The sequence below is a fragment of the Leptonychotes weddellii genome, chromosome 1, assembly GCF_054177405.1.
Source record: "Leptonychotes weddellii isolate Sample4059 chromosome 1, ASM5417740v2, whole genome shotgun sequence".
NCBI classification, from domain to species: Eukaryota; Metazoa; Chordata; class Mammalia; order Carnivora; family Phocidae; genus Leptonychotes; species Leptonychotes weddellii.
Genome location: NC_138369.1, coordinates 52,709,318 through 52,719,325, shown reverse-complemented (window position 1 = coordinate 52,719,325; position 10,008 = coordinate 52,709,318).

The window sequence follows — 10,008 nt, the reverse complement described above, 5'->3', positions numbered from 1 at the left end:
GTCTGAATTTCTTTTCAGAAAGTCAGTCCAGAAAATGTCAAAAGTTTTGCTGCGCCTAGAATGAAATTTATACTTCAGGTGAATTTATCTCTTTATCTGTAGGTAGATAGAAGGTTCATACCGTTTTCTGCTGCAATTTGGCTGTATACAGAAAGTAACCAAATCCTATATCAGAATAGAGTGAAAAATAAAAACAAAACCTAAAATGGGGCCCTGACTATTTGTTACCAAACTATAGGACATTAAGATTATTGTAATACCACCCAATGTCAATAGCACCCAATATTTTTTTCAAGGAGGACAAGGAAGGAGAATTTGAGGAACAGGATAGTTGGCTGAACAGAAGCTCTGAAAGTTACTGGTCTTACAGGTGCTGATCCAAAAGCAAGACAGCTTCTGCCTCTGGATGGGGGTAGCACTGCTCAGGAGGAAGGCAAGGTCCTCACTGTGCACTGAATGGGGGACAAGGGGGTAGGGGCCCAAGCTCCTGCCATGTGACTGAATTGGCCTCACTGTGGTCTGAGACAGGGATACCAGCTGATGGAGGCCTGGAGCAAGGGATGGGGCCCACAGGAGCCAGTCCCTAAGGCATTCATGCAGCAGCCATTTGGTGCCTCCTCTGCGCTGGGGACTGTGAGGAATGCTGGGGACATCACACACAGAGGAGAGAAATAGAAATAAAGTGTGTCAGTCAGGGCCCTTGACTGCAGGCAACAGAAACAGATTTTGTTTAAAAGGGGCAAAACTGTATTTATTGAAAGGCTAATGAACCACAGAATTGCAAGAAGTTTAGAAGTGCCTTGGAAACAGGCAGGGCAGCTCGGGTTGGAGGGGCTAAAAGGAGGAACTACAGGAATGGTTTAATAACAGAAGAATGTGGTGTGTTCTAGGAGAAAGCATTACAGTGGCCAAGCATAGGCCTTACATCTGTCCCTTGCTGTGTGGGGATGGTCACAGTAGGGATGAGCCCTACATTTGTGGGAGGTGGGGCTCACTGTACTTGCTGCCCTAATGAGACCACACGGGAGATTGTCCATGAGGAAACTGAGGTGCTCCTCAAGAGAGTGAATAAGCTTTCTGGGGGGAGACAAGCAATGAGCTGTGATGTGGAAGATCAGTAGAAGTCAGCCAAGCCAAGGAGAGCAGGTAGTTGAAGAATGCTCTGGCAGAGGACTGCCAATGGCTGGATGCCTTAGAGCCTCAAGCAGTTTTAGAAATGGTAAGAACCATATTTCCCCAATTTACATGGTTCCTTATTCCTAAAGGAGTAATTCAGTTGATGGTGCAGCCTCAGGTCATGATGTCTTGGGATGGGGGATATTGGCCTCTCTTTGGGCTTGATGCCCAGCCTGAGCAGGGCCTGGGTGGGGAAAGGCCTGTTGAGGCCAGCAGGGCCATTGTTTTTAAATGTATATATATTTTTTAATTCCAGTGTTGTTAACATAACAGTGTTATATTAGTTTCAGGTGTACGACATAGTGATTCAACAATTCTATACATCACCCAGTGCTCATCACAACAAGTGCACTCCTTAATCCCCATCACCTATTTCCTCCATCCCCCACCCATCCCCACCTCCCCTCTGGTGACCATCAGTTTGTTCTCTATAGTTAAGAGTCTGTTTCTTGTTTTGCCTTTTTCCCTTTGCTTGTTTGCTTCTTAAATTCCACATATTAGTGAGATCATATGGTATTTGTCTTTCTCTGACTTATTTCGCTTAGTGTTATACTCCCTAGTTCCACCCATGTTGTTGCAATGGCAACATTTCATTCTTTTTTATGGCTGAAAAGTATTCCATTGAGTATATACTACCTATTCTTTATCCATTCATCTATTGATGGGCACTTTGGCTGCTTCCATAATTTGGCTATTGTAAATAATGCTGCTATAAACATAGGAGTGCATGTATCTCTTTGAATTAGTGTTTTTGTATTTTTGGGGTAAATACCCAGTAGTGTGATTATTACATCAAAGTGTACTTCTATGTTTAACTTTTTGAGGAAACTCCAAATTTTTTTTCCACAGTGGCTGCACCAGTTTGCATTCCCACCAACAGTGCACCAGAGTTCCTTTTTCTCCACATCTTCATCAACACTTGTTATTTCCTGTGTTTTTTATTTTAGCCATTCTGACAGGTGTGAGGTGATATCTCATTGCAGTTTTGATTTGCATTTCTCTGATGATGAGTGATATTGAGCATCTTTTCACGTGCCTGCTGGCCATCCAGATGTCTTTGGAGAATGTCTGTTCCTGTCTTCTGCCTTATTTTTTAATTGGATTATTTCTTTTTTGGGTGTTGAGTTGTATAAGTTCTTTATATTTTTTGGATACTAACCCTTTATTGGATAAGTCATTTGCAAATATTTTCTCCCATTCCATAGACTGCCTTTTAGTTTTGTGGTTGTTTCCCTTGCTCTACAGAGGAAATAAGAGTAAGCTTTTTATTTTGATGTAGTCCCAATAGTTTATTTTTGCTTTTGCTCCCCTTGCCTCAGGAGACAAATCTAGAAAAATGTTGCTACAGCCAACTTCAGAGACATTACTGCCTATGATCTCTTCTAGGATTTTTATGGTTTCAGGTCTCACATTTAGGTCCTTAATCCATTTTGAGTTTATTTTTGTGTATAGTGTAAAAAAGTGGTCCAGTTTCATTCTTTTGCATGAAGCTGACCAGTTTTCCCAGCACCGTTTGTTGAGGAGACTGTCTTTTTCCCATTGGATATTCTTTCCTGCTTTGTTGAAGATTAACTGACCATATAACTGTGGATTTATTTCTCGATTTTCTATTCTGTTCTATTGACCTTTCTGTCTGTTTCTGTGCCAGTACCATGCTGCTTTCCTTACTACAGATTTGTAAAATAACTTGAAGTCTGGAATTGGGATACCTCCAGCTTTGCTTTTCTTTTTCAAAATTGCTTTGACTATTCGGGGTCTTTTGTGGTTCCATATAAATTTTAGGATTGTTTGTTCTAGTTCTGTGAAAAATGCTATTGGTGTTTTGATAGGGACTGCATTAAATGTGTAGATTGCTTTGGATAGTATAGACATTTTAACAATATTTATTCTTCCAACCCATGAGCATGGAATGTCTTTCCATTTCTTTGTGTCTTCCTCAATTTCTTTTATCAGTGTTTTATAGTTTTCAGAGTACAGGTCTTTCACTTCTTTGATTAGGTTTATTCCTAGGTATCTTATTATTTTTGGTATAATTGTAAGTGGGATTGTTTTCTTAATTTTTCTTTCTGCTGCTTCATTGTTAGTGTGTAGAAATGCAACAGATTTCTGCACATTGATTTTGTATCCTGTGACTTTACTATTCATTTATCAGTTCTAGTAGTTTTTTGGTGGAGTCTTTAGGGTTTTCTGTGTATAGTATTATGTCATTTATAAATAGTGAAAGTTTTACTTCTTCTTTACCAATTTGCATCTCTTTTATTTCTTTACGTTGTCTAATTGCTAGGACTTCCAGTACTATGTTGAATGAAAGTGGTGAGAGTAGACATCCTTGACTTGTTCCTGACCTTAGGGGGAAAGCTTTCAGTTTTCCCCCACTGAGTGTGATGTTGGCTGTGGGTTTTTCACAGATGGCCTTTATTATGTTGAGGTATGTTCCCTCTAACCCTACTTTGTTGAGGGCTTTTATCATGAATGGATGTTGTAATTTGTCAAATGCCTTTTCTGCATCTACTGAAATGATCATATGGTTCTTATCCTTTCTCTTATTGATATGATGTATCATGTTGATTGATTTGTGAATGTTGAGCCACCTTTGCAGCCCAGGAATAAATCCCACTTGATCATGGTGGATGATTTTTTAATATATTGTTGGACTCAGTTTGCTAGTATGTTGTTGAGGATTTTTGCATCTATGTTCATCAGAGATACTGGTTTGTTGTTCTCTTTTTTAGTGGAGTATTTATCTGGTTTTGGCCTCAGGGTAATATTGGGCTCATAGAATTGAGTTTGGAAGTTTTTCTTCTTCTTCTATTTTTTGGAACATTTTGAGAAGAGTAGGTATTAGCTCTTCTTTAAATGTTTGGTAGAATTTGCCTGTGAAGCCATCTGGTCCTGAACTTTGGTTTGTTGGGAGTTTTTTGGTGGTTGATTCAATCTCCTTGCTGGTGATTGATCTGTTCAAATTTTCTACTTCTTCCTGCTTCAGTTTTGGGAATTTTTATGTTTCGAGGAACTTATCCATTTCTTCCAGGTTGTTGATTTGTTGGCATATAGTGTTTTATAATATTCTCTTACAATTGTTTGTGTTTCTGTGGTGTTGGTTGTTATTTCTCCTCTTTCCTTTGTGATTTTGTTTATTTGAGTCTTGAGTCCTTTCTCTCTCTCTCTGATGAGTCTGGCTAGATATTTATCAATTTTGTTGATCTTTCAAAGAACCAGCTCCTGGTTTCATTGATCTGTTCTATTGTTCTTTTAGTTTCTATATCATTTATTTTTCTTCTAATCTTTATTATTTCTTTCTGCTGGTTTTGAGTTTTGTTTGTTGTTCTTTTTCTAGCTCCTTAAGGTGGATGGTTAGGTTGTGTGTTTGAGATTGTTCTTGCTTCTTTAACTAGGCCTGTATTGCTATATACTTCCCTCTTAGAACCGCTTTTGCTGCATCTCAAGGGTTTTGGACCATTGTGTTTTCATTTTTGTTTATTTCCATCTATTTTTTTATTGCTTCTTTAATTTCCTGGTTGACCCATTTATTGTTTACTAGCATATTGTTTAACTTCCATGGAGTTGTGTTCTTTCCAGATGTTTTCTTGTGGTTGATTTCTAGTTTCATAGCATTATGGTCATGAAAGATGCATGGTATGACTTTGATCTTCTTGAATTTGTTGAGGCTTGTTCTGTGGCCTGATATGTGATCTATTCCGGAGAATGTTCCATGTGCATTGAAAAGAACACATATTCTGCTGTTTTAGGATGGAATGTTCTGAATATATCTGTTAAATCTATCTGTTCCAGTGTGTCATTCAAAACCTCTGTTTCCTTGCTGATTTTCTGTTTGGATGATCTGTCCATCCATGTAAGTGGAGTGCTAAAGTCCCCTACTATTATTGTATTATTATCAATTAGTTCTTTTATGTTTGTTATTAACTGGTTTATGTATTTGGGTGCTCCCATGTTGGGTGCATAAATATTTACAATTGTTACATCTCCTTGTTGGATTGTCCCTTTATCATTATACAATGTCCTTCTTTGTCCCTTTTTACAGTCTTCATTTTAAAATCTATTTTGTCGGATATAAGTATTGCTATTCTGGCTTTCTTTTGACACCCATTTGCATGCTAGATGGTTCTCCATCCCCTCACTTTCAATCTGCAGGTGTCTTTAGGTCTGAAATGAGTCTCTTGTAGGCAGCATATAGATGGGTCTTGTTTTTTTTTATCCATTCTGATACCCTATATCTTTTGATTGAAGTGTTTAGTTCATTTACATTCAAAGCAATTATTGATAGCTATGTATGTATTGCGATTTGTTACTTGTTTCTGGTTGTTTTTGTAGTTTTTCTCTGATCCTTTCTTTTCTTTCTCTTTTTTATGGTTTGCTGGTTTGCGTTAGTGATGTACTTGGATTCTTTTCTCTTTATTCTTTGCATATCTATTATCGAGTTTTGATTTGTGGTTACCATTAGGTTTGTATATAACATCTTCTGCATATAGCAGTTTATATTAAGTTGATGGTCACTTGAGTTCGAACCCATTCTTTACTCCTCTCCCTCCCACGTTTTAGGTATATGGTGTCATACTTCACATCTTTTTATTTTGTGAATCCCTTGACTGATTTTTTTACAGAAATATCTGTAAACAGAAATATCTATTTTTACTGCTTTTGTGTTTCCTACTTTTCATACTCTCACTTATGGTCTTCTTTTCCACTTGAAGAGTCCCCTTTAATATTTCTTATAGGGCTAGTTTAGTGGTCCTGAATTCCTTTAGTTTTCGTTTGTCTGAGAAACTCTATCTTTGTTTCTATTCTGAGTGACAGCCTTGCTGGATAGAGTATTCTTGGCTGTAGATTTTTCCCTTTCAGCATTTTGAATATATCATACCAGCAGGGCCATTCTTGAAGGGTGCTCTGTATTGAAGAGCTGCAGTGGGAAAGGTTGCTCCCTGAGGTGGGCAGGAAGGGTTGTAGAGGTAGAGCAGGGTGAAAGCTGGAGTGCTGTTGCTATAATCTAGTAGAGGCAAGACAAAATCTAAGGAGGGAGGTAATTGAGAGTAGTGAATGTATAGGCAACAGCAGGCCTTGCCATATAAAAAGGATCCACAATGACAGTCTCTGCACGTAGACAACATGGCAAAGCGTCTATCTGGGCTTCCCGTTGACATTTTAGCCACAACTGGGACACCCAGGGTTAGGTCAGGTCACATGTACAGAGTAGATCTTAAAGATGGGCTTAAGACACTACCCCCTCTGCCATTTTCTTGCCCTGTTGCTCTGCAAATATCATGTCATTTGTCCAGGTCTCATTGAGGAGAATTTCCTTTTGTACCTCTTCTGGACATCTGTGGTTTGACTACTGTTCCCTTTTCTCTAGTAAGGCCTCTGATTTTTTGTTTGGGGATCTGTCCTATCTTCATTCTTCAGTAGTGGAGCTCATACCCCTGGCAACAATGATTGCTTCAAGGACAGACACATACCCTAAGCCAGTCCAATCAGTGAATCTTGGGAATTTTTGTGGAAGTCACTGGAAGAGTTTTTTATTCTTTTCCATTGAGTGAAACCCTGAACTTAGTCATCCTACAGCCATCTTGCCTTTGATATGGAGACAGTCATGACATGGAGCTCAAAAATGGAGCCACAAATGTATGGCAGGGCTATGACACTAAGGCAAAACAAGTCCTAATGACACTCTTTTAGCCTCTGGATCAAGCTATACCTAAAGCCAGAGAGATATCCCTGGATTTTTCCATTACATTTAAGTTCTTATATAGTTTGCTGGTTTCACCCAATAGAACAATGGCAATAGACAAGCTCTGCAGAAGCTGAGCTCTGAAATCACTACCTTGATCCCAGGGCCAGAGTTTGGTTGGTGATGTCTTTCACCAATGGACTTGGTCCTTTGCAGCAACAACCCCTCTGAGCAGTGGGTTCAGTAATCAAAACTATCCTCAGACACACCTCTGCTGGCCCATTGAAGCTGGCAGTGAGGAAATGGGCTGGGCAGGCCCAGCTCACTGCAGCTGGAGCTGTGTGGGAGGCAGGCTTCGCTTGGCTCAGCCCCGGGAATGACTGCAGGTGTGCATTGCCATCTCTGTGCCAGCATGCCATGTGCTACAATCACCTCGCAAAGAGGTGTTTCTCCAAAGCCTGCGGTGGAGGCTTATGGTGTTGCCATGGAGGAAATGGGAGGAACCAGGATAGGAGTCTCATCCTGGGGGCATCCAGTCATGAGGGCGATAAGACCTTGCTTGGGGTAGTACTAAGAGCTGTGGACTTGTTGTGTGCTTGGGGTGCTTGAGCCAGCCCCTCCCCAAAGAAACTCATGCCCATCCACAGGATCACTGTCACCAGGGGGACCATAGCACTAATAGTAAAAGCACTCACACTTGTCTGGCAATGAAGGGCTTTGGCCCACACTGGGTATGTGCTTCTCAGTAGCACACAATATGTGGGCATTGGAGCCAGGGGCCAGGGTTGGATACTGGGAGCTATGTAAGCATGGGCAAGTGGCTTAACCTCCATGCCTCAGTTTCCTCAGTCAAATGTGGATAATAATAGCACCAGCTTCATGAGTTGTTATGAGAATTAACTGAACTAATATCTCCAGGACGGGGCCTGGCTTATAGTGAGGGCTCCAGGTCGGTGGGAAAAGCATTCTTAACAGACTGTTTTTAGCTGACTGGCAAGGCTAGGCTTTGGGTCAGGACTTCTGACCCCCAGATCTTCTTCTGACTCAGCCAGGAACACAAGGGCGATGTTCACACACTCCAGACTGGTTCATGTGGACACACCCACAACCCCAGAGTGCAGCCTCAAGCGGAATCTCTGTCAGGTGTTCCATCTGAGTCGATGGCACATTGGGCATATTGTCATTAATTTTACTCAAGGCAAGGATGTGTCAATATTCCCATATTCTATGACTGCAACTGCAAACACCAGGGAAACTGACTGGAGCTCACTGGGTATTTATCAGGGTCCATGGGATATTCCTGCTTTCTCAGCCTCTCAACTTGTGGCTGCTTCAGTGTTAAGGACAACGGGCAACTGGGCATTCAGCTAACATCTGACCTGACTTCCATGGTGGCAAAACTTGAGTCTTCTTTATCTGTTTGGTGTGAAGAGGTCTAGATTGGAGGTCCTTGTGCCTGCAGACACACCCTCACCTTACATAACAAGCCCCAGGACTTAAAGGAGATGAAACGAGATCCATTCCCACTGTGTTGACTGCCCAGCTTTGCTATGATCCTTTGGGGACTCCTGTCTCTCAAGCTGGGGTGGGGGGACATCAGGACTTCAGTAAAACGTTAGTCTCCCTGAATAATTCTCCACTCAGCTTTGGATAAGGATAAGTTCCAGGCAAAAGGGGACTGTTCCCATCCTATGACAGCAGCTTGATGGCTGGGACTGGTGCAATAGTCTTCTAACTGGTCTCTAGCCTTGCTTCTGTCATGGCCCCTTCTGATCCATCCTCACTGGCCTCAGGGAGGGTTCTGTGAAATATGAAGCTGCCATTTGCTTGCCTAAAATCCCCCTGTGATTCCTGCAGCCTAGAGCAGCACTGCTCAACAGGACTTTCTGTGATGATGGGAATGTTCTACATCTGTGCTGTCCAATACTGTGACCCTAACCACATGTGGCTATTGAGCACTTGAAATGTGGATAATGTGTCTGGTGAACTGAATTTTTAGTTGCATTTTATTTCAATTAGTTCAAATTGGAATTGCCACATATGGCTAGGGGCTACATATTAGACAGTGCAGGTCTAGAGAATGAAATGTCAAGTGCCAGGCATGTCCTAGCCCTATTTGAGCAAGTTTAATTTTTTTTGCCAGAATTCATTTAAACTGGGAATTCCAGCCATAGCAAATGACTTACAACTCCCTAAAACCCTGTGCCCACTTCACACATGCATTGGCATCTGCTGTTCTCTTTGCCTGGAATGTTATCATCCCCTGCCCAAACGTGTCCGCAAACTGCCTGCCAGCCAAACAGCCCTCCTTCAACACACAGTTTCAGTGTTACCTCTACTATCAAGCTTTATCATCCACTCCCTGCCCTCCCCATGCAGAATTAACCACCCCTCCCTTTCTTTGTCAGTACAGATATGCTGCAGGCCCTTCCAACACTCAGAGTGCCCATGTGTTTCCCATCTGCTTCTCTCTGCAAGTAAAGGCAGATTCCTGGAGAGAAGGTTCCATGTCGAATTCACCTTTGGGCCCCCCAGTGTCTGGCCCAGGGGTTGGCTCATATCAAGCAGTCATCAGATGATGGCTGACGAAATAAAATCATTGTAGGGGACATATGCCGTAGTTCAGGCTGTCCTGTGTTCAACTTCCTGTCCTCTTCTGTCCCGGTCACTCTTTGAGACTTCTCTTTGTGTGTGGCCTTGGGAGTTAGGAGAGTAGAAAGGGAAGATCTTCCTCTCACTGCCTGGGCCATCCTTCCAGAGAGCATAAGGAATGCAGTGATGCCAGGGTGGATGGAGGTCACACTTGTAATTTCTGCTGACCGGCCTGCCAAAGCTCCAAGATTGGCTCTCCAGCCTCCAGTTAAACATGTGAGCTCCTGACTCACTGAGAGCTGGCCATCTCTTGGTGGTCAGCTACCAAGTGACACTGGCAGTCATGAAGATAACTCCCAGGTCTACAGAGCCCTGCAGGAGGAAACGATGTGCTTTTCTGTGATTAGACTCAATGGGTGACAGGGTTGAGCTGTCAAAATGCACAGAGCTGAGGTTGAGGCCCGAGCAGAAGACCCCCCTCCGCACCCCAGGCAGCAGAGGGGGACCCAGAGGGAGGTATAACGGACAATGCCAGGAGTCTGGCCCATGCCAGGAGA